We start from the raw sequence: 24,554 nt of genomic DNA, 5'->3' as shown, positions 1-24,554 counted from the left end.
CTTGAACAGGCCCCTTCTCTCATTGCCCATGCAGTCAGGTGCCCCTGGTGACCGGTCCACCTCTTGCCCCACCTGGTCTATGCAGTGAGGCATCTTGCAACCCACCTACCACTCACCCTGCCCCCTGTTGTCCCGTCCGGCCTGTACAGCTAGGCACGCAGGTTGCACATACTGCCCACCACTCACTTCGCCTGTCCTGCACCCACTGTGCACCCTGCCTGGCTTGTGAAGTAAGGTGCACCCAGCAACTTGCCTAAGGCTCACCCTGAACCCATCATGCATCCTGCCTGGCCCACTCACTGAGACACTCAGGTGGCTCACCCTGCCCACATTTTGTTCTGCCCAGTTTGCACTCACTGTGCACCCCTCCCATGCTCTACCTATTCCCTCTGGCTGTTTGAGCATACGCAGAACCCCCAGCCTTCCCCCCTTCACTAGGACAATAATCTGTGGCTAAGCAGAGGGTCTACATCACCCATTAGAGTAGTGCTGTCACCTGGGTCTTTGAAGACAACTCATCCTGCTCTCCAGAGGCTGCACTAACAGTACGCGCTGACACAGAAGGACCACTTTGCCCCACAAGAGTTGTGGAGGGATCCTGACCACCTGACATCTGGAGCCCCAGAACGGGGAAGGGTGCCTCTTGAATACCTCCATGCAATCCTATAAGGGAAGACATATACACCCAACGACAGTGGATTCTGTGTATATCCGACCCACCATACCCACCAGTGAGAGAAAATTATTCCCAACCAACTGGCAGCACCATAGTCATTCACAGCCTAATATTACAAAACAAGAACTAAAACAATACAAAGGAAGATAGACAATATACGGAGAAAGAGAAGAAGCTAAGGTCCAGATATATCAAAACAACGCAAAGACAAACAAACATGCAATCAATAAGAAACATGTAAACAAATAAAATAGAACCTTAATGTCTCAAGACAGCAGTCAATTACAAATCATATGAAGAAACAGGATGAGATGACTCAAGCAAAGAAGCAAAATAAAGGGACTGAAAACCTTTCTGAGGAAAAGCTGTTAATGGAACTACCTGACAAGGTGTCTTAGGCTGGGTTCTCTAGAGGAGCAAAACCAGTAAAGTGTATACATATATGTAGAGAGAGAGATTTACATCAAGGAAATGGCTCATGCGATTGTAGGGGCTGGAATGTCCCAAGTCTGTGGATCAGGATAAAAGCTTCTCTTGATTCACGTAGCTGCAGGAGCTGGTCAACCCAAGATTGGCACATAAGCTGCTAGCTAAAGTCCCAAGAACCGGAGGTTAGATGAACAGGAGGCAGCTGCAGCATCCAGAGCAGGCAAAAGCCAGGACGTCCACTTGTATTCAGATGCAGGCCACAAGCCCAGGGAACTCCCTTTCAACTGATTGGCTACTCACAGCAGATCCCATCATGGAGGTGATCATATATAAAGACTGAGAATCATGCCCCAGCCAAGTTGACACACAATTTTAACCATCACAGTCCACCCCTTGTCAACATGGCACCTGTACGCATCCCCCCAAACTATACATAATTTCTGAATAAAGACAATTGCAAAGTCATACTTTTGCCTAACGTGATACAACTAACATGCGTACAACCGAAAACACTGTAGCCCCATTTACATTTATATTTTATAAGGGAAGAAAACAAAAATATTTTTGACTTGATGGCAATGGGGTATACAAGGAAGAAATACTCATAACAATCACAGTCCTTGTTTCTGCAACTGGCCACATGATACTCAGAATTACCTTCTTCCACCACCCATTCGGTATTCCCTATATCCTCAGCAAGCACCTCAGCTCATTCTTTACCTGGTGGGGTGACCCAAACCTTCATTCCTGAAGGGCCTGGGCCATTAGTAGTCATGTCTGAATTCGGTTGCTGTAGTTTTCCACTGACTTTAATCACAGGGCATGGTAGTACTGAGACGTGCCCTAAGGGATCTCCTGCATTCCAGACATACCCTTCTTTACCTCCAATGTGTAGTATCAGGCTGATTTCCTCTTGGTAATCAGGATCGATCACACCAGTCAGTATGGTAACTCCCTTCTTTGCCTGTTGATCTAGAGGCATAAGAAGCCCAAAGTGGCCAAGTGACATTCATAGCTTCCAGTTCAATGGAATCAGTGATGTGTCTCCAGGTGGGAGCATTCCTCCCTTTGGAACTAAGACTTCTAGAAAGCAGAGCATAAAGTCTCAGGGACAGGAAGCAAAAATCTTGCCAGTAGGTCACTAGGGGTAATAGTGAGTGGTGTCACTCCCATTTCCACCCCTTGATTCCTGGGCACATGAATCCTGGCTATGGGAGAAACAGCACCATACGTTGGATGCTGGTTTAGAGCATATACAGCCTTCTGGAGAACATTTCCCCAACCCTGCAGGGTATTGCCACCTAGCTGGTGACTTAATTGTGCCTTTAGGAGGCCATTCTATCATTCTATCAAGCCAACTCTTTAGGATGATGAGGAACATGGTAAGTTAGTGAATTCCATGAGCATGGGCCCACTGCCACACTTCATTTGCTGTGACATGAGTCCCTTGATCAGAGGCAATGCTGTGTGGGATACCATGATGGTGGATAAGGCATTCTGTAAGTCCACAGATGGTAGTTTTGGCAGAAGCATTGTGTGCAGGGAAGGCAAATCCATATCCAGAGTAAATGTCTATTCCAATAAGGACAAAGCACTGCCCTTTCCATGATAGAAGTGGTTCAATGTAATCAATTTGCCACCAGGTTGCTGGCTGATCACCTCTAGGGATGGTGCTGTACTGGGGACTCAGAGTTGGTCTCTGCTGTTGGCAGACTGGGTACAAGCAGTGGCTGTAGACAAGTAAGTCTTGGTGAGTGGAAGTCCATGTTTCTGGGCCCATGCATAACCTCCACCCCTGCCACCATGGCCACTTTGTTCATGAGTCAATTGAGCAATGACAGGAGTAGCTGGGGAAAGATGTCTGGTTTCCACAGAATGTGTCATCCTATCCACTTGATTGTTAAAATCATCTTCTGCTGAGGTAACCCTTTGGTGAGCATGAGATGCAAATATCTTAACTTCTTCTTTGGCCCATTCAGAGAGGTCTATCCACATACCTCTTCCCCATAAATCCTTGTCTTGGATTTTCCAGTCATGTTCCTTCCAAGACCCTGACCATCCAGCCAAACCATTGGCTGCAGCCCATGAATCAGTATACAACCGCACATCTGGCCATTTCTCCTTCCAAGATAAACAACCAGGTGCACTGCTTGAAGTTCTGCCCATTGGGAGGATTTCCCTTCACCACTGTCCTTCAGGGAGGTTCCAGAAAGGGGCTGTAGTGCTGTTGCTGCCCACTTTTGAGTGGTGCCTGCATATCCTGCAGAACCATCTGTAAACCAGGCAGAATTTTTCTCTTCTTCAGTCAACTTTTCATAAGGAACTCCTAATGAGGCCATAGGTGCAGACTGGGAGATGGAAGGTAATGTGACAGGAGTGGAGGCCACGAGTATTTGGGCCACTTTCTCATGCAACTTACCTGTGCCTTCAGGTCCTGCTCAGGCCCGATCTTGTATATACCACTTCCATTTAATGATGGAGTGCTGCTGCGCATGTCTAACTTTATGACTCTGTGGGTTAGGCAACACCCAATTCATGATGGGCAGCTCAGGTTGTATGGTGACTTTGTGTCCCATGGCCATGCATTCAGTCTCTACTAAGGCCCAGTAACAAGCCAAAAGATGTTTTTCAAAAGGAGAGTAGTTATCTGCAGAGGATGGCTGGGCTTTCCTTAAAATCCTAAGGATCTGTGCTGTGATTCACCAATAGGGGCTTGCCAAAGACTCCAAACAGAATCTCTATCTTCCACTGACACTTCAAGCACCACTGGATCAGCTGGATCATATAGCAGCCTGAACCTGTTGCAGAGCCTTCTCTTGTTCTGGGCCCCACTCAAAACTAGCAGCTTTTTGAGTTACTTGATAAATAGGCCAGAGTAACACACTCAAATGGAGAATATGTTGCTTCCAAAATCCAAAGAGACCCACTAGGCATCGTGCCTCATTTCTTGGTACCAAATGTCTTAGGCTGGGTTCTCTAGAGAAGCAAAACCAATAAAGCATACACACACACACACACACACACACACACACACAAAGTATAAAAAAATGGTAGCAATAAATTCTTACCTATCAATAATCACATTGAGTATAAATGGATTAAATACACCAGTCAAGAGGCAGAGAATGACAGAATGGTTTAAAAAAATCTGACCCATGAATATATTGTCTACAAGAGGCACACCTTAGACACGAAGACATAAATCTGTTAAAAATCAAAGCATGTAAGAAAATACACCAAGGAAACAGTAACCAAAAGAGAGTAGGAGTGGCAATATTAACATCTGACAAAATAAACTTCAAGTCAAAATTCATTATAAGAGACAAAGAAGGACATTATATAATGATTAAAGGGTCATTTCACCAAGAAGACATAACAATTATAAATATTTATACACTCAATGCCAGGACTCCAAAATTTATAAAGCAAGCTCTAACAGAATCAAAGAGAGAAATAGACAGATCTACATTAATAGTAGAAGATTTTAACACACTGCTTTTGAGATGGACAGAACAACTAGAAGGAAAATCAATAAATTTACAGAAAGATCTGAGTAACACTATTAACAAACTGGACCTCACAGACATATATAGAGCACATCACCTAACAGCAGCACAATACAAATTCTTCAATGCACATGGAATATTCTCTAGAGTAAAGCACATTTTAGATCACAAAGTGAGCCTCAATAAATTTAAAAAGATTGAAATTATACAAAGCATCTCCTCTGACCATAATTGTATGAAACTAAAAATCAGTAACAGGAAGAATAAGGAAAATAAATTAAATACGTGAAGACTAAATAATGCATTACTAAAAACTATTGGGTTATAGAAGAAATCAAAAGTGAAATAAAAAAAAATACTTAGAATCAATCGACAATGAAAACACAACATACCAAAACCTTTGGGATGCAGCAAAAGCAGGGCATAGAAGGAAATTTATAGCAATAAATGCATACATTAAAAAAAAGAAAGGTCCAATATCAATAACAACCCTACAACTTGAAAAAATAGAAAAGAAAGAGCAAGAGAAGACAAAACTACCAGAAGAAAAGAAATAATAAAGATCAGAGGAGAAATAAAAGAAATAGAAAACAGAAAAATGATAGAAAGAATCAACAAGATTAGAAGTTGGGTCTCTGAAAGAATCAATAAAATAGACAAACCACTGGCCAAATTGACAAAGGAAAAAAAAAATGAGAAGGTGCAAATAACCAAAATAAGAAATGAAATTACAACAGATCCAAATGAGTTAAAGAGGATCATAACAGAATACTAAGAAAAACTGTACTCCAACAAATTTGAAAACCTAGAAGAAATGCACAAATTCCTAGAAAGACACTACCTACCTAAACTAACAAAAATAGAGGCATAAAATTGTCTTAGTTATCTAACTGCTATTGTAGAAATACCACTAGTGGGTGGCTTTAACAAACAGAAATTTATTTTCTCACAGTTTAGGAGACCAATCAATATTCTAATTCAGGTTATACTGGCTCTAGATGAAGACTTTCTCTCTCTGTCAGCTCTGGAGCAAGGTCCTTGTCTCTTTGAGCTTCTGCCCCTGGATGAGCTTCACGTGGCTGGGCATCTGTCTTTCCCCATCTCTGCTTTTTCCTTGCTTGTTTAATCTCTTTTATATCTCAGAAGAGATTGACTCAAGACACACCATACACTAGTCCTGTCTCGTTAACATAACAAAGACAACTCATTCCCAAATGGGATTATAACTATAGGTACAGTGGTTAGGATTTATAATACATAATTTTGGGAGACAAAATTCAATCCATAATAACAATCTAAACAGACCCATAATAAAAGAAAAGATTGAAGATGTCATCAAAAATTACTACCAACAAGAAAAAAGCCCCAGTCCAGATGGCTTTACTGGGGAATTTTACCAAACATTCAGAGAATAGTTGACAAAAGTTCTACTCAAACATTCAAACTCTTCCAATACACAGAAAAGGAGGAAATACTGCCCAACTCATTCTATGAAGCCAGTATCACCGTGATACCAAAGCCAGGTAAAGACATCACAAAAAAGAAAATTACAGATCAGTATCCCTCATGAGTGTAGATGTAAAAATTGTCAACAAAATTCTAGCGAATAGAATTCAACAACATATTAAGAAAATCATGCATCATGATCAAGTGGGATTCCAGCCGGAATGCAAGTGTGGATCAACATTACAAAATCAATCAATATAACTCACCACGTAAATAAAACAAAGGAAAAGAATCACACGATTATCTCAATTGATGCAGAAAAGCCATTTGATAAAATCCAACACACTTTCCCAGTAAAAACTCTCCACAAAATAGGAATATGAGGGAAATTTGTCAACCCCTCATGGTGCAGAGTTTAAGAGCTCTGCTGCTAACCAGATGGTAGGCAGTTTGAGTCTACCAGCAAACTCCATGGAAACCCTATGGGGCAGTTCTACTCTGTCCCATAGGGTCATATAAGTCGGAATCGAAGAGATGGCAGTTGGTTTGGTTTTTTTGGATGCAAAGCCAACAGCCAACTTTATTCTCAATGGAGAAGGGCTGAGAGCCCTCCCCTTGAGAATGGGAATGAGACAAGAATTCCCTTTATCACCACTCTTATTCAATATTGTACTGCAAGTCCTAGCCAGAGCAATAAGGCAAGAAAGGGAAAAAAGGAGTACCCAAACTGGAAAAGAAGAAGTAAAACTATCTCTATTTGCAGGTGACATAATTCTATACATAGAAAATCCCAGAGATTCCACAAGAAAGCTACTGGATTTAATAGAAGAATTCAGCAAAATATCAGGGTACAAGATAAAAAAAATCAATTGGGTTCCTTTACACTAACGAGAACTCCAAAATGGAAATGAAGAAAATAATACCATTTACAATAGCCCACAAAATGATAAAACAGCTAGGAATTAACCTAACCAGGGAAGCGAAAGGCCAAATACAATGAAAGCTATAAAACATTACTGCAAGAAACTAAAAGAGACCTACATAAATTGAGGAACATTCCATGCTCAGGGATTGCACGACTTAACATTGTGAAAATGTCATTACTGCCCAAAGTGATCTATAGATAAAATGCCATCCTGATCCAAATTCTAACAACGTTCTTTACTGAAATGGAAAAACTAATCATTAATTTTATATGGAAAGGAAAGAGGCCCTGAATAGCCAAAGCAATATTGAAGAATAGCAAAATAGGAGGCTTCGCACTCCCTGATCTCAAAACATATCATACTAGCACAATACTCAAAACAGCCTGGTACTGGTTCAATGATAGACACATAGAACAATGGAATAGAATTCAGAACCCAGAAATAAATCCATCCATCTACAGGCACCTTATTTTCAACAAGAGGTCAAAGTCAATTCAATGAGGGAAGAAACAGTCTCTTTAACAAGTGGTACTGGCAAAACTGGATATCCATTTGCATAAAAATGAAACAGGATCCATATCTCACACCATACACAAAAACTAACTCAAAACGTATCAAAGATCTAAACCTAAAAGCTGAAACTATAAAAATACAGGATGATAACATAGAAACAAAACTGTTGTTGTTGTTAGATGCCACTGAGTTGACTCCAACTCATAGTGACCCTATGTATGACAAAACAAAGCACTGCCCGGTCATGCACCATCCTCACAATCGTTGATATGTTTGAGCCCATTGTTGCAACCACTGTGTCAATCCATCTTGTTGAGAGTTTTCCTCTTTTCACTGACCCTCTGCTTTACCAAGTATGATGTTCTTCTCCAGGGACTGGTCCCTTCTGATAACATGTCCAAAAGTATGTAAGATGAAGTCTCGCCATCCTCGTTTCTAAGGAGCATTCTGGCTTTACTTCTTCCAAGGCAGATTTCTTTGTTCACCTGGCAGTCCATGGTATATTCAGTATTCTTCGCCACCACCATAATTCGAATACATCATTTCTTCTTCGGTCTTCCTTATTTATTGTCCAGCTTTTGCATGCATGCATTGAAAGTACCATGGCTTGTATCAGGCACACCTTAGTCCTCAAAGTTACATCTTTGCTTTTTAACACTTTGAAGGAATCTTTTATGCCAGATTTTCCCAATCCAATACATCGTCTGATTTCTTGACTGCTGCTTCCATGGATGTTGATTGTAGATCTAAGTAAAATGAAATCCTTGACAACTTCAATCTTTTCTTTGCTTATCATGATGATGCTTCTTGGTCCAGTTGGGAGGATTTTTGTTTTCTTTATGTTGCCATGTAATCTATATTGAAGGCTCTAATTTTTGACCTTCCTCAGTATGTGCTTCAAGTTCTCTTGGCTTTCAGCAAGCAAGGTTGTGTCATCTGCATATTTCAGGTTATTTATGAGTCTTCCTCCAATCCTAATGCCACGTTCTTCTTCATATAGTCCAGCTTCTTGGATTATTTGCTCAGTATACAAAACTGTGACATCTGTTGTGAAAAATAATAGATGATCAGACACAACCACAAATGCATGAACAACAGAAGACACATTCGATAACTGGGACCACCTAAAAATTAAATATTTATGATCATCAAAAGAGTTTATGAAAAGAGTAAAATGACAATATACAGACTGAGAAAAAATCTTTGGGAATGACATATCTGATAAGGGTCCAATCTTTAAAATATATAGAAAACTTCAGCAATTCAACAACGAAAAGACAACCCAATTAAAAAATGGGCAAAGTACATGGACAGACATTTCAACAAAGAGGACATTCAAGTGGCTAACAAACACACAAAAAGATGCTCATGATCATTAGCCATTAAAAAAATTTAATTAGAGAGATGCAAATCAGAACTATGGTGAGATACCGTCTCACCCCTGCAAATAATGCACTGATCAAAAAAAAAACCAGAAAACCACAAATGCTGGCGAGGTTGAGGGAAGATTGGAACTCTTATACACTGCCAGTGGAATTGTAAAATGGTATAACCACTATGGGAAATGATATGGTGCTTCCTCAAAAAGCTAGAAATAGATATACCTTGTGATCCTGCAATCCCACTCCTAGGATATACCATAGAGATTTAATAAGAGACAATGACAGACATATGCACACCTATGTTCATTGCAGCATTATTCACAATAGCAAAAAGATGGAAACAACATGTTTATCAATGGATGAATGGATAAACATAATGCAGTACATACATGCAATGGAATACTACACATCCATGAAGAATAGTGATGAATCCTGGAAGTATAATGTGGATGAATTTGGAGGGCATACTGCTGAGTGAAAAAAGTCAATTGCAAAAGGGCAAATATTGTACAATTACACTTTTATAACAAGACAAGAATAGATATATATACACAGATCAATGCTCATTGGTGCTTTCCAGGGATTGGTGGCAGAGTAATAAGGTAAGGCAAAGCACTCTTGTGATAGTAGACAATCGTTTTTGGTGATGGGAAATGTAGTATTGAATGTGGGTGAATTGTGCACAGCTTGACCAAGGTAAATGATGTCACGAAGAAGTGCACAAGAAAAAAAAATGTTTTGGTGAAAATACTACAAATATAATTTTGCAACAACACCAACAACCAAAAATATGTGTGGTTACACAAATATGTATATAGGCATATACCATATTTTTATGCAAAAAATATGTGCCTTCTCATTTTTTTGCCAACTGCTCTCCCCCCCACAACTTATTTTCATAAGTGCCACTCTGCCATTTTTTTTTTAACATGTTGCTTTTAAAAAAAAAGTAGCATAATTCACTTAACGAAAATACCTCACAGGGCGAGGGAGCAGCTGGCAATAAAATATAGAAGGCACATGTTATTTGCACAAAAATATGTTATGCGTATGGGTATGAATATGTGGGTACATTATGTGTGCACGGATAGATGTATCTATAGGCATACGTGTGTACAGGTATGTGTGTGCATGCATTTATATCTATATATATATAACAAACTACATAGGGGACACAGTTATGGGTACTTCTTAAACAAAACCAAACACCTCACAAGATAGGTTTTCTGTGTTTGAAAGCTTAGGACCATAGCCTCGAGAGGCAGTTCAGTTAATTGCCATTCTATAGTTCATAAAATGTGTGTTCTAAATCCCAATGTGGTAAGTAGTGTCTGCAGTCTTAAAAGCTTGTGAGCGGCCATCTAACATACATCTTTTGGTCTCTACTTCTCTAGGACACAAGAGAAAGAAGGAAACCAAAGACTCAGAGAAGAAAGTAGTCTACAGGACTAATAGTCTAGATGAACCACAGCCTCATCCACCCTGAGACCAGAAGAACTAGATGGTACCCAGCTAACACTACTGACTGTTTTAATTAGGGACACAGTACATGGATCGTGACAGAACAGGAGACAAATGAGGAACAGAACTCAAATTCTTAAAAAGTCTAAACTTGATGTACTGGTAGAGACTAGAGGACTCCCCAAGACTATCACTCTGAGATACTTTTTACCTTTCTTTTTTTTCTGAGCTCGTAATTACCTTGTGTTTGTCTTTCTCCTTTGGTCCAGGTGGGTGCAGAACAATTGATGCATCTTAGATGAACACTTGCTAGAGTAAAAACCCCGGACACCACGCTCTAAAGTGAGGTACAGAATGTTTTCTTAATAGATTTTATTATGCCAATTGACTTAGATGTCCCCTGGAACCATGGTCCCCAATGCCCCACCCCTGCTACACTGGCCTTTGAAGCATTCAGTTTATTCAGGAAACTTCTTTGCTTTTGGTTTAGTCGAATTGTGCTGACCTCGCCTGTATTGTGTGTTGTCTTTCCCTTCACCTAAAGTAGATTTTATCTCCTATCTAATTAGTGAATACCTCTCCTCCACCCTACTGCCCTCCTTCCTCTCGTAACCATCGAAGAATATTTTCTTCTCTGTTTAAACTATTTCTTGAGTTCTTATAATAGTGGTCTTATACAATATTTGTCCTTTTGCAATTGAGTAATTTCACTCAGCATAATGCCTTCCAGGTACCTCCATGTTATGAAATGTTTCACAGATTCATCACTGCTGTTTATGGATGCATAGTATTCCATTGTGTGAATATACCATAATTTATTTATCCCTTCATCCATTGATGGGCACCTTGGTTGCTTCCATCTTTTTGCTATTGTAAACAGTGCTGCAACGAACATGGGTATGCATATATCTGTTCGTGTAAAGGCTCGTATTTCTCTAGGATGTATTCCAAGGAGTGGGATTGCTGGATCGTATGGTAGTTCTATTTCTAGCTTCTTAAGGAAGTGCCAAATCGATTTCCAAAGTGGTTGTACCATTTTACATTCCCACCAGCAGTGTATAAGTGTTCCAGTCTCTCCACAGCCTCTCCAACATTTATTATTTTGTGTTTTTTAGATTAATGGCAGCCTTGTTGGAGTGAGATGGAATCTCATTGTAGTTTTGGTTTGCATTTCTCTAATGGCTGGTGATTGTGAGCATTTCTTCATGTATCTGTTAGCTGCCTGAATGTCTTCTTTAGTGAAGTGTCTAGTCATATCTTTTGCCCATTTTTTAACTGGGTTATTTGTCTTTTTGTAGATGAGTTTTTGCTGTATCATGTAGATTTTAGAGATCAGATGCTGATGGGAAATGTCATAGCTAAAAACTTTTTCCCAGTCTGTAGGTAGTCTTTTTACTCTTTTGGTGAAGTCTTTGGATGAGCATAGGTGTTTGATTTTTAGGAGCTCCCAGTTCTCTAGTTTTTCTTCTGCATTGTTAGTAATGTTTTGTATATCGTTTATGCCAGGTATTAGGGCTCCTAATGTTGTCCCTATTTTTTCTTCCATGATCTTTATTGTTTTAGATTTTATATTTAGGTCTTTGATTTATTTTGTGTTTATTTTTGTGCATGGTTTGTGTTATGGGTCTTGTTTCATTTTTTTGCAGATGGATATCCAGTTATGCCAGCACCATTTGTTAAAAAGACTGTCTTTTCCCCATTTAACTGTTTTGGGGCCTTTGTCAAATATCAGCTGCTCATATGTGGATGGATTTATGTCTGGATTCTCAATTCTGTTCCATTGGTCCATGTGTCTGTTGTACCAGTACCAGGCTGTTTTGACTACTGTGGCGGTATAATAGGTTCTAAAATCAGGTGGAGTAAGGCCTCCCACTTTGTTCTTCTTTTTCAGTAATGCTTTATTTATACAGGGCCTCTTTCCCTTCCATATGAAGTTGGTGATTTGTTTCTCCATCTCATTAAGAAATGTCGTTGGAATTTGGGATGGAATTGCATTAAATCTATAGATCACTTTTGGTAGAATAGACATTTTTATAATGTCAAGTCTTCCTATCCATGAGCAAGGTATTTTTTTCCACTTATGTAGGTCTCTTTTGGTTTCTTTTAGAAGCGTTTTGTAGTTTTCTTTGTATAAGTCTTTTACATCTCTGGTAAGATTTATTCCTAAGTATTTTATCTTCCTGGGGGCTACTGTAAATGGCCTTGATTTGGTGGTTTTCTCTTCAATGTTCTTTTTGTTGGTGTAGAGGAATCCAACATATTTTTTATGTTTATATTGTATCCTGATGGTCTGCTGAACTCTTCTATTAGTTTCAGTAGTTTTCTGGAGGATTCCTTAGGGTTTTCTGTATATAAGACCATGTCATCTGCAAATAGAGATACTTTTACTTCTTCCTTGCCAGGCTGGATGCCCTTTATTTCTTTATCTAGCCTAATTACTCTGGTTAGGACCTCCAGCATAATGTTGAATAAGAGTAATGATAAAAGGCATCCTTGTCTGGTTCCCGATCTCAAGGGGGATGCTTTCAGACTCTCTCCATTCAGGATGGTTTTGGCTATTGGCTTTATATAAATGCACTTTATTATGTTGAGGAATTTTCCTTCTATTCCTATTTTGCTGAGAGTTTTTATCATGAATGAGTATTGAACTTTGTCAAATGCCTTTTCTGCATCAATTGATAAAATCATGTGATTCTTGTCTTTTATTTATATGATGGATTACATTAATTGCTTTTTAATGTTGAACCATCCCTGCATACCTGGTATGAATCACACTTGTTCATGGTGAATTATTTTTTTGATACGTTGTTGAATTTATATTAGGTTTAGAATTTTGTTGAGGATTTTTGCATCTAAGTTCGTGAGGGATATAGGTCTGTAATTTTCTTTTTTGTGGTGTCTTTACCTGGTTTTGGTATCACGGCTATGCTGGCTTCATAGAATGAGTATGGGAATGTTCTTTCCTTTTCTGTGCTCTGAAATAACTTTAGTAGTGGTGGTCTTAACTCTTCTCTGAAAGTTTTGGTAGAACTCTGCAGTGAAGTCGTCTGGGCCAAGGCTGTTTTTTGTTGGGAGTTTTTTGATTACCTTTTCAATCTCCTCTTTTGTTACCGGTCTATTTAGTTGTTCTTACCTCTGTGTTAGTTTAGGTAGGTAGTGTGTTTCTAGGAATCCATCCATTTCTTCTAGGTTTTCAAATTTGTTAGAGTACAGTTTTTCACAGTTATCTAATATGATTCTTTTCATTTTAGTTGGGTGTGTTGTAATATCGCCCATTTCATTTCTTATTTGGGTTATTTGCGTCCTCTCCTGTTTTTCTTTTGTCAGTTTGGCCAATGGCTTATCAATTTTGTTGATTTTTTCAAAGAACCAGCTTTTGGTCTTGTTAATTATTTCAGTTGTTTTTCTGTTTTCTATTTCTGCTCTAGTTTTTATTATTTGTTTTCTTCTGGTGCCTGAGGGTTTCTTTTGTTGCTCTCTTTCTATTTGTTCAAGTTGTAGGGTAATTCTTTGATTTTATCCTTTTTGTGTTTTTTGTTTGTGTGCATTTATTGGTATAAATTGCCCTCTGAGCATTGCTTTTGCTGTGTCCTAAAGGTTCTGATAGGAAGTGTTATCATTCTCATTGGATTCTGTGAGTTTCTTTATTCCATCCTTAATGTCTTTTATAATGCAGTCTTTTTTGCCAATTGACTTAGATGTCCCCTGAAATCATGGCCCCCAAACCCCTGCCCCTGCTACACTGGCCTTCAAAGCGTTCAGTTTATTCAGGAAACTTCTTTGCTTTTGGTAGTCCAGTTGTGCTGATCTCCCCTGTATTGTGTGCTGTCTTTCCCTTCACCTAAAGTAGTTCTTATCTACCAACTAATTAGTGAATACCTTCTCCCACCCTCCCACCCTCCCTCTTCTTGTAACCACTAAAGAATGTTTTCGTCTCAGTTTAAACTATTTCTCAAGTTCTTATAATAGTGGTCTTATACAATATTTGTCTTTTTGCAACTGACTAATTTCACTCAGCATAATGCCTTCCAGGTTCCTCCATGTTATGAAATGTTTCACAGATTCCTCACTGTTCTTTATCGATGCGTAGTATTCCATTGTGTGATAATACCATAATTTATTTATCCCTTCATCCATTGATGGGCACCTTGGTTGCTTCCATCTTTTTGCTATTGTAAACAGTGCTACAATAAACATGGGTGTACATATATCTGTTCGTGTAAAGGCTCTTATTTCTCTAGGATATATTCCAAGGATTGGGATTGTTAGATCATATGGCAGTTTGATTTCTAGCTTTTTTATGGCAGTTCTATTTCTAGCTTTTTAAGGAAGCGTCAAATCGATTTCCAAAGTGGTTGTACCATTTTACATTCCCACCAGCAATGTATAAGTGTTCCAATCTCTCCACAGCCTTTCCAACATTTATTATTTTGTGTTTTTTGGATTAATGGCAGCCTTGTTGGAGTGAGATGAAATCTCATTGTAGTTTTGATTTCCATTTCTCTAATGGCTAATGATCGTGAACATTTCCGCATGTATCTGTAGGCTGCCTGAATGTCTTCTTTAGTGAAGTGTCTAGTCATATGTTTTGCCCATTTTTTAACTGGGTTATTTGTCTTTTTGTAGTTGAGTTTATGCTGTATCATGTAGATTTTAGAGATCAGATGCTGATGGGAAATGTCATAGCTAAAAACTTTTTCCCAGTCTGTAGGTAGTCTCTCTACTCTTTTGGTGAAGTCTTTGGATGAGCATAGGTGTTAGATTTTGAGGAGCTCCCAGTTATCTAGTTTTTCTTCTGCATTCTTAATAATGTTTTGTATACTGTTTATGCCTTGTATTAGGGCTCCTATGAACGTTTTTTTTTTATCTTGATTTATTTTTGTGATTTTCCTGTCTGGGTTGACTTCTGATTACTCTGCCCAGTGTTCTAGTCTTAGGTTGATACCTGATTTTATTGATTTTCTAACTAAAGATCTCCCATTAGTATTTCTTGTAGTTTTGGATTGGTTTTTACAAGTTCCCTAAACTTCCATTTATCTGGAAATGTCCTAATTTCACCTTCATATTTGAGAGACAGTTTTGCTGGATATATGATTCTTGACTGGCAATTGTTTTCCTTCAATTTTTTATATAAGTCTTTGCATTGCCTTCTTGCTTGCATAATTTCTGTCGAGTAGTCCAAGCTTATTCTTACCAACTTTCCTTTGTAGGTGACTTTTCATTTATCACTGGTTGCTCTTAACATTCTCTCTTTATCTTTGGTTTTGGCAAGTTTGATTATAACATGTCTTGGTGACTTTCTATTAAAATCTACCTTATGTTGTGTTCGTTGAGCATTTTGGATAGATGTCTTCACATTTTTCACGATATCGGGGAAGGTTTCTGCCAACAAATCTTCAACAATTCTCTTTGTATTTTCTGTTATCCCTCCCTGTTCTGGTACTCCTATCACTCGTAGGTTATTTTTTTTGATAGATTCCCACATGATTCTTAATGTTTTTTCATTTTTTAAAATTCTTTTATCAGATTTTTCTTTAAATATATTGGTGTCAAGTGCATTATCTTCAAGTTCAGAAACTCTCCCTTCTACTGGCTCAATTCTGCTCCTCTGACTTTCTGTTGAGTTGTCTACTTCTGTAATTTTATTGTTAATCTTCTGAATTTCTGATTGGTGTCTGTCTATGGATTTTCCAGCTTATTAAATTTTTCATTATGTTCCTGAATAACCTTTCTAATTTCTTCAACTGCCTTATCTGTGTGTTCCTTGGCTTGTTTTGTGTATTGCCTGATTTCCTTCCTGATGTCTTGAAGGGTTCTATATATTAATCTTTTGTATTCTGCTCCTGGGAATTCCAGAAAGGCACTTTCATCCAGAAGACCCCTTTATTCTTTGTTTTGAGAGCTTGTTGAGGAGATCACGGTCCGTTTCTTTATGTGACTCGATGTTGACTGTTTTCTCTGAGCCATCTATAAGTTATTGTATTAGTTTATTTTATGTTTGCTTACTGTGTCATAGCTTCTTGCTTTGTTTTGTTTTGATATGCCCAGATGGGTTGCTTGAGTGAGCTAGCTTGATTATTTTTGCCTTTGGAGCTCTGAGGTCCTGTCACCAGATGGCTAGAGCTGTTATCAGGTATATCAGTCTAGGAGTCCATTCACTTTTCTTGTGTGAATTCAGTTTAGGTGTCCAGATAGCTGATCATCAAGTATGTGGTACAAGCTCTGTCCTACAGTCTTAGAGGGGCAGGGGTGATTAGTGTAGGTACTAGTATCTTGTTGCAGCAGGGGGTCATGCTCTGTACAAGGCAGGGCGCTGAGAATCATCCCCCATGTGTCTGTGGGGAAAGCGTGTCTCTGTTCCCTAGAGTGTGCAGGTGGGTGGGTTTTGGAGACTGACCATGGGCACCCAATGTCTTTGGTTGTAAGGACTGGGAGGTACCAGTTATCCTTGGAACTCTGTTGTGGGTGGCTGGGTGATCTGAGTGGAGCCACCAGGCCTTAGGCCCTTGATGTGGGTAGGTGAGGACCCTGTTGAATAGGCAAAGCAATGTCAAACATCAAACACCCACCTCTCCACCTCACCACTAAAACTGTTGTAGTCAACCAACAACAGCCTGTTCTCCTGAAATAGTCCCACACGGGTCCATGTAGAGAGACTGTTTATGCCCGGACAGGAGCTGCTTCTGTCCTGAGCTCCCCTGCTAAGTGGAGCTGGCAAATTACGTTTTCCCCTAACTGCAAGTTTATTCCTTCTCCACTTCTGGGAGGATGGCTCTAGGCACTCAATAGGGCCTTTCTCAGGCTCAGGGAAATCAGCCAGTGAAGCTGGCTTTGGAGTGGGGGTGGGGTGGGGGGCGTGGTAAAATATACACAAGTACTTAACTTTTGCTGAGCGCTCTGTTCTTCTCTGGTTCCGGAGGTAGGCTGTGTGGCTGGCTGCTTCTCCCTGAAGAAACTTGGCAGAACCCTAGTACCAGACCTCCACAGCCATTCCAGGAATGGTGCTTGAGTGATCCCAGCAATTCAGGTCTGGTAACTCCTTTCTGCTTCTGAACTGTCTCTTCCTCCCCCTGCCTCTCAGTTCATTTTCTAACCTTGCTTTTGATGTTCAGGGCTCCTAGCTTGCCATAAATATACTTGTTTCACTTGTTTTTTCAGGTCTTTATTCTAAGAGGCTCACCGGAAGTGTCTGTCTATTCCATCATCTTGGCCCCGCCTCCTGAGATAGTCTTTAAACCTTAAACTGAAATTATCCCTTGAGGTCGCCTTTTAGCTAAATAACAGATTAGCTCATAAAATAAAGAATATCGCCTGTGAGTAATGAGATCATTTAAAAAATCATGTATATGAGACTGAATGATCAAAAATTACTCTAAAGCAAAGATGAAAAGGTAAGAGGGCAGGGAAACTAGAGTACTGGTAGTGGTACAACCAGATCAGAATGCATGAGAATGATGACATATTCTCAAAAATATAACCAGTATCACTGAATAATATGTGTTGTGGTTTTTAGGTGCCATTGAGCCGGTTCTGACTCATAGCATCCCTATGCGCAGCAGAACGAAACACTGCCCGGTCCTGCACCATCCTTATAATTGTTGTTATGCTTGAGCTTATTGTTGCACCCACTGTGTCAATCCACCTTGTTGAGGGTCTTTATCTTTTCCACTGACTCTGTACTTTGCCAAGCATGATGTCCTTCTCCAGGGTCCGATCCCTCCTGACAACATGTCCAAAGTATGTAAGATGTATTCTTGCCATCTTTGCTTCTAAGGAGCATTCTGATTGTACTTCTTCCAAGACAGATTTGTTCCTTCTTTTGGTAGTCCATGGTATATTCACTATTCTTCGTCACCACCACGATTCAAAGGCGTCAATTCTTCTTCAGTCTTCATTATTCTACACATATTATTTCTTATTTATTTCTACACATATTTTTCTGTCTGAATAAGGAAGACTGAATAATATGTGTAGAAATGTTAAAGGAGAGCCTAACCTAAAGTGTAAACGTTCACCTTAAAGACAATAAAATATTACTGAAAGAAAGAAATGGCAATAGCCTCAACCTCAACTAAGAAAATGAAAATTTAAGTAGCAATGAGATATTTTTTTAAACATCCAATTAGAGAAAATTTAAGTGTGCTAACAGTGCTAGCCAGTTAACTAGGAAAAAAGCTCTGTCATATACTGTAAGTAGAGATTTGAGTTGCCACTATATTTTAGGGAAGTAACCTGGCTATAACTATTAAAATTGAAAATCATATACTATGTATAAATATCTATGGAAAGTTATAATTTTGATATTGGTTTACTTCGGTCAAGGAAATTGAGGCCAACAGGGAAATTTTATTGTTCAATTTTTTTCCCAAATGTACATATTACATATCAATATTTTTTGTTAAAGTAAGACAGTAACTTAAAAATATTATGTAAACATGTACTTCAGCAATCTCATGCCTAGCTCTCTATCCTATTTTACCTATTTTAAAAAAAAGTGTGTAAAGATACATGTCTAAACATTTTTATTATGTTATTGTTTATAGTGGCAAAACTGGGAACAATCTGAATATTATGAACAGACACAACTAGAAGCAAGCTGAAATTATGCTTAAATTTGAGTATTATGAAATATTATGCTGCTATTAAAAATAATGACTACAACTCAAAACTATCAACCTGGAGAAATGTGTGTTCTTAATGTTTTGTTAAGTGAGAAGAGTAACTTTCAGATTAATGTTTTTAAATTGCCACCATTTTAAAATTAAAACATCTGACCAAAAAAAGGAAAGAAGCCATATAGATCTATATGTTTGTATGAGCATATACAGAGTTGTGGAATTTTATACATTAGGTTAACATTGGTTACCCTGAGTAAGGGAGGGAGGAGAAGGGAGTGAAGAAGATATAAAGAAAGGCTATCAAGAACAATTTCCATGGTACATTATTAAGTAAGCGTATAGAATTTAATTTCTGCCTTTAATGCTATTGCACATATGCAAAATTTGAATGCATATGAAGAACTAGGAGGAAACTTGGCTAAATGAAAACATTGACTTGATTAGGTATTGGAATTGTGGGCAATTTTATTTTGGAATGCAGACATTTTAATATATTTTTGCAATAATGTAACAAATATGATTAAGATGTAACAGATACATAATGTAACAGATGACCCAGAAGCTTAAAGAAAAATCTTTAAAAACATTACCCCATTTTCTTCTTCCTTAGCAATGTTGCCTATGAAAATTCATATATCATTGATTCTTGCTCCTTTAGGGCAATTTGTTTTATTCTCTGGAAGCTGTTTAAAAAGGATTTTTTAAAAATTTATTGTTGTTTTGAAGTTTTACCACAGTATTCCTAGCTGTGGGTCTTTATTCATACATCCTGCCCGATGCCTGATGGGCCTTTGAAATCTGAGGGCTTCTGTCTTTCTTTAATTCTGGGAAATTTTATTCTATTATTGCTTTGTCTATTCCTTCCTTAGTGATCTAGTGCTGCTGTAATAGAAATACGACAAATGGATGGCTTTAACAAAGAGAAATTTATTTTTTCAGTCTTGTAGGCTAGAAGTCTAAATTTAGGGCATCGACTCCAGGGGAAGGCTTCTCTCTCTGTCTGCTCTGGAGGAAGGTTCTTGTCATCAGTTTTCCCCTGGACTAGAAGGTTCTCCACGCAGGAACCTGGGTCCAAAGGATACGTTCTGCTCCTGGCACTGCTTTCTTGGTGGTATGAAGTCCCTATTCTCTGCTTGCTTCCCTTTTCTTTTATCTCTTGTAAGATAAAAGGTGGTGCAGGCCACACTCCAAAGAAACTCCCTTTACATTGAATCAGGAATGTGACTTTAGTAAGGGTGTTACAATCCCACTGTAATCCTCTTTAACATAAAATTACAATCACAAAATGGAGGACAACCACACAATACTCAGAATCATGGCCTAACCAAGTTGACACATATTTTCGGGGGACACAATTCAATCCATGACACTTCCTATCCACTTTGTTTCATTTGGTGCTTATAATAGATGGACACTGGAAATTTTGGATACATCCTCCTTGTCTACCAACTTTTCTTTCTTGTTATATTCCTGCATTGCATTCTGAGAGACACTATTGGTTTGACGGAAGGTGGCGGGAGTGGGGGGCTGGTTACTAGTGACTGAACGGGGGAAGGTTTCTGGGGTATTGCTAAAGTTTAGTTTCTCTTTTTTAAAGAAAATAATTTTATTTCCTTTTTGTTGTTGAGAAGACACACAGCAGAACATTCTCCAATTCAACAGTTTCTACATGTACATTTCAGTGATATTTATTGCATTCTTTGACTTGTGCAACCATTCTCACCCTCCTTTTCTGAGGATGTCAAGTATTGTGCTAAGTCTTCCTTATAGGTCAAATAAGATGAGGATTGAGAATTAACCATTAGATTTAGCTATTTGGAGTCTATTAGTGACCTTGATGAGAATACTGTTGGTAGAGGAGAGCTAGAACTTAGAGTTGTTTTAAGAGCATGAAGGAGATGAAATGGAGACTACTGTTTGCTGTCTGGTCCAAGATCACGGTAGGAGCACTAGGGTGGCATCTTGTCCTGTGGTAATCAAACCTGTCATCATTTTGGTTGCCCCGTGGCCCCCTTATATTCCCAGTCTCTGCCATATATGTGCTAGAATTACTCCTAAACTCTTCCCACTTTTCAGGAGCCCCTCCTGTGTTGGACTGTGATGTTTTTCTTTCTTTAATTTGAGCCCATCTGACTTCTATTTTTTTGAGCATTCTCATTTTTTTGATCCCCTAGGGTACTTGCTCTTATTTCCCAGTGTGTCATATCAATTTAATTCCCTCTCTTCACTTTTGAACCCTCAATTTCCTTATCTATCCAGTAAAACCAGTTGCCTTTGAGGGACTCAAGGCAGCCCTTACCTATAAAATGTGCAAAACAATGGCTGCTTAACTCTTGGGTTTATGAGGATTGAATGAGATTATGTAAAGTGGTTTGTAAATTGTATACTCTATAAAAATGATACTTTTATGTTAGCTATTACTTTTAGTTTTTAAGGAGGGATTGATTTCATTATTTTGATATGGATTCCATTCTGTTTTCTAAATGTAATAGTTTTTAGTGCATTTATTTGACCCGCATTTTTTTGATGACCTGCTTGGTATCTCCAGTTGTGGTTAGCAATACTATGGGAAGTGGACGAAGGCAAAATTTTACTTGCATGTGATACTAATGATATTGTTCGATAATTTCTGCATTCAATTGGATCACCTGTCTTTGGAATAGGCATAAATATGGATCTCTTCCAGTCAGTTGGCCAGGTAGTTCTCTTCCAAATTTCTTGGCATACATGAGTGAACACTTCCAGCATGGCATCCATTTGTTGAAACATCTCAGTTGGTATTCCGTCAATTCCTGGAGGCTTGCTTTTCGCCAATGCCTTTCATGAAGCTTGGACCTCTTCCTTCAATAGCATCATTTTCTGATCATACGCTACCTCCTGAAATGGTTGAACATCAACCAATTAGTTTTGGTATAGTGAGTCTGTGTATTCCTTACATCTTCTTTTGATGCTTGCTGCATCATTTAATATTTTCCCTGTAGAATTCTTCAATATTGCAACTTGAAGCTTGAATTTTTTCTTCAGTTTTTCTCCTTGAAAAAATGTAAGTTTGTTTTTCCCTTTTGGTTTATCTGGAAATGTCCTAATTTCACCATCGTGTTTGTCAGTGACAGGATAATATCCATACGCCTACAAGGAAGACTAGTTAATACGATTATTATTCAAATTTACGCACCAACCGCTAAGGCCAAAGAGGAAGAAATTGAAGATTTTTATCAGCTTCTGCAGTCTGAAATTGATCGAACATACAATCAGGATGGATTGATAATTACTGGTGATTGGAATGCAAGAGTTGGAAACAAAGAAGGGTTGGTAGTTGGAAAATATGGCCTTGGTGACAGAAACAATGGCAGAGATCAAATGATAGAATTTTGTAAGGCCAACGACTTCTTCATTGCAAATACCTTTTTTCACCAACATAAATCGTGGCATTGACCTTGGCAGATGGAACACACAGGAATCAAATTGACTACATGAATGGAAAGAGATGATGGAAAAGCTCAATATCATCAGTCAGAACAGGGCCAGGGACCAACTGTGGAACAGACCATCAATTACTCATATGTAAGTTCAAGCTGAAACTGAAGAAAATCAGAGCAAGTCCATGAGAGCCAAAATATGACCTTGAGTATATCCCACCTGAATTTAGAGACCATCTGAAGGATAGATTTGATGCATTGAACACTAGTGACTGAAGACCAGAAGAGTTGTGGAATGAAATCAAGGACATCATACATGAAGAAAGCAAGAGGTCATTGAAAAGACAGGAAAGAAAAACAAACCAAGATGGATGTCAGAGGAGACTCTGAAATTTACTCTTGAATGTTGGGCAGCTAAAGCAAAATAAAGAAATGATAAAGTAAAAGAACTGAACACAAGATTTCAAAGGTCAGCTGGAGAAGACAAAGTAAAGTATTTATAATGACATGTACAAAGAGCTGGAGATAGAAAACCAAAAGGGAAGAACACACTTGGTGTTTCTCAAGCTGAAAGAACTGACAAAAAATTACAAGCCTCAAGTTGCAATAGTGAAGGATTCTATGGAGAAAATATTAAACGATGCAGGAAATATCAAAAGATGGAAGGAACACCCAGAGTCATTAAAACAGAAAGAATTGGTCAATGTTCAACCATTTCAAGAGGTAGCATATGATCAGGAACTGATGGTACTGAACGAAGAAGCTGCACTGAAGGCATTGGTGAAAAACAAGGCTCCAGGAATTGACTATCAGTTGAGATGTTTCAACAAACAAATGCAACACTGGAAGTGCTCACTCTTCTGTGCCAAGAAATATGGAAGACAGCTTCCTGACCAACTGACTAGAAGAGATCCATATTTATGCCTATTCCCAAGAAAGGCAGTCCAACTGAATGTGGAAATTATTGAACAATATCATTAATATCAAATGCAAGCAAAATTTTGCTGAAGATCATTCAGAAGCAGCTACAGCAGTGTATTGACAAGGAACTGCCATAAATTCGGGCAGATTCAGAAGAGGACTTGGAACCAGAGATATCATTGCTGATATCAGATGGATCCTGGCTGAAAGCAGAGAATACCAGAAGGATGTTTACCTGTGTTTTACTGACTGTGCAAAGCCATTCGACTGTATGGCTCATAACAAATTATGGATAACATTGCAAAGAATGGGAATTCCAGAACACTTAATTGTGCTCATGAGGAAACTTTGCATAGATCAAGAGGCAGTTGTTTGGACAGAACAAGGGGATACTGATTGTTTTAAAGTCAGGAAAGTTGTGCGTCAGGGTTGTATTCTTTCACCAACTTATTCAGTCTGTATGCTGAGCAAATAATCCGAGAAGCTAGACTATATGGAGAAGAATGGGGCATCAGGATTGGAGGAAGGCTCATTAACAAGCTGCATATGCATATGACTCAACTTTGCTTGCTGAAAGTGAAGAGGACTTGAAACACGGCTGGACATCAAAGACCACAGCATTCAGTATGGATTGCACCTCAATATAAAGAAAACAAAAATCTTCAGAACTGGACCAATAAACAGCCTTCAGATAAAAGAGAAAAGATTGAAGTTGTCAAGGATTTCGTTTTACTTGGATCCACAATCAACACCCATGGAAGCAGCAGTGAAGAAATCAAAAGATGCATTGCATTAGGCAAATGTGGTGCAAAGGACCTCTTTAAAGTGTTGAAAAGCAAAGATGTCGCCTTGAAGGCTAAGGTGTGCCTGACCCAAGCCATGATATTTTCAATCGCATCATATGCATGTGAAAGCTGGACGATGAATAAGGAAGACCAAAGAAGAATTGATGCTTTTGAATTGTGGTGCTGATGAAGAATATTGAATATACCGTGTACTGCCAAAGGGATGAACAAATCTGTCTTGGAAGAAGTACAGCCAGCATGCTCCCTAGAAGCAAGAATGGCAAGACTGCGTCTTACATACTTTGGACATGTTGTCAGGAAGGATCAGTCCCTGAAGAAGGACATCAAGCTTGGTAAAGTACAGGGTCAGTGGAAAAGAGGAAGACCCTCAATGAGGTGGATTGGCACAGTGGCTGCAACAATGTGCTCAAGCATATCAAGGATTGTAAGGATGGCACAGTCCGGCAGCGTT

Source organism: Loxodonta africana, chromosome X (assembly GCF_030014295.1).
Source record: "Loxodonta africana isolate mLoxAfr1 chromosome X, mLoxAfr1.hap2, whole genome shotgun sequence".
NCBI lineage: Eukaryota > Metazoa > Chordata > Mammalia > Proboscidea > Elephantidae > Loxodonta > Loxodonta africana.
Note: the sequence above shows the minus strand (reverse complement) of the source record.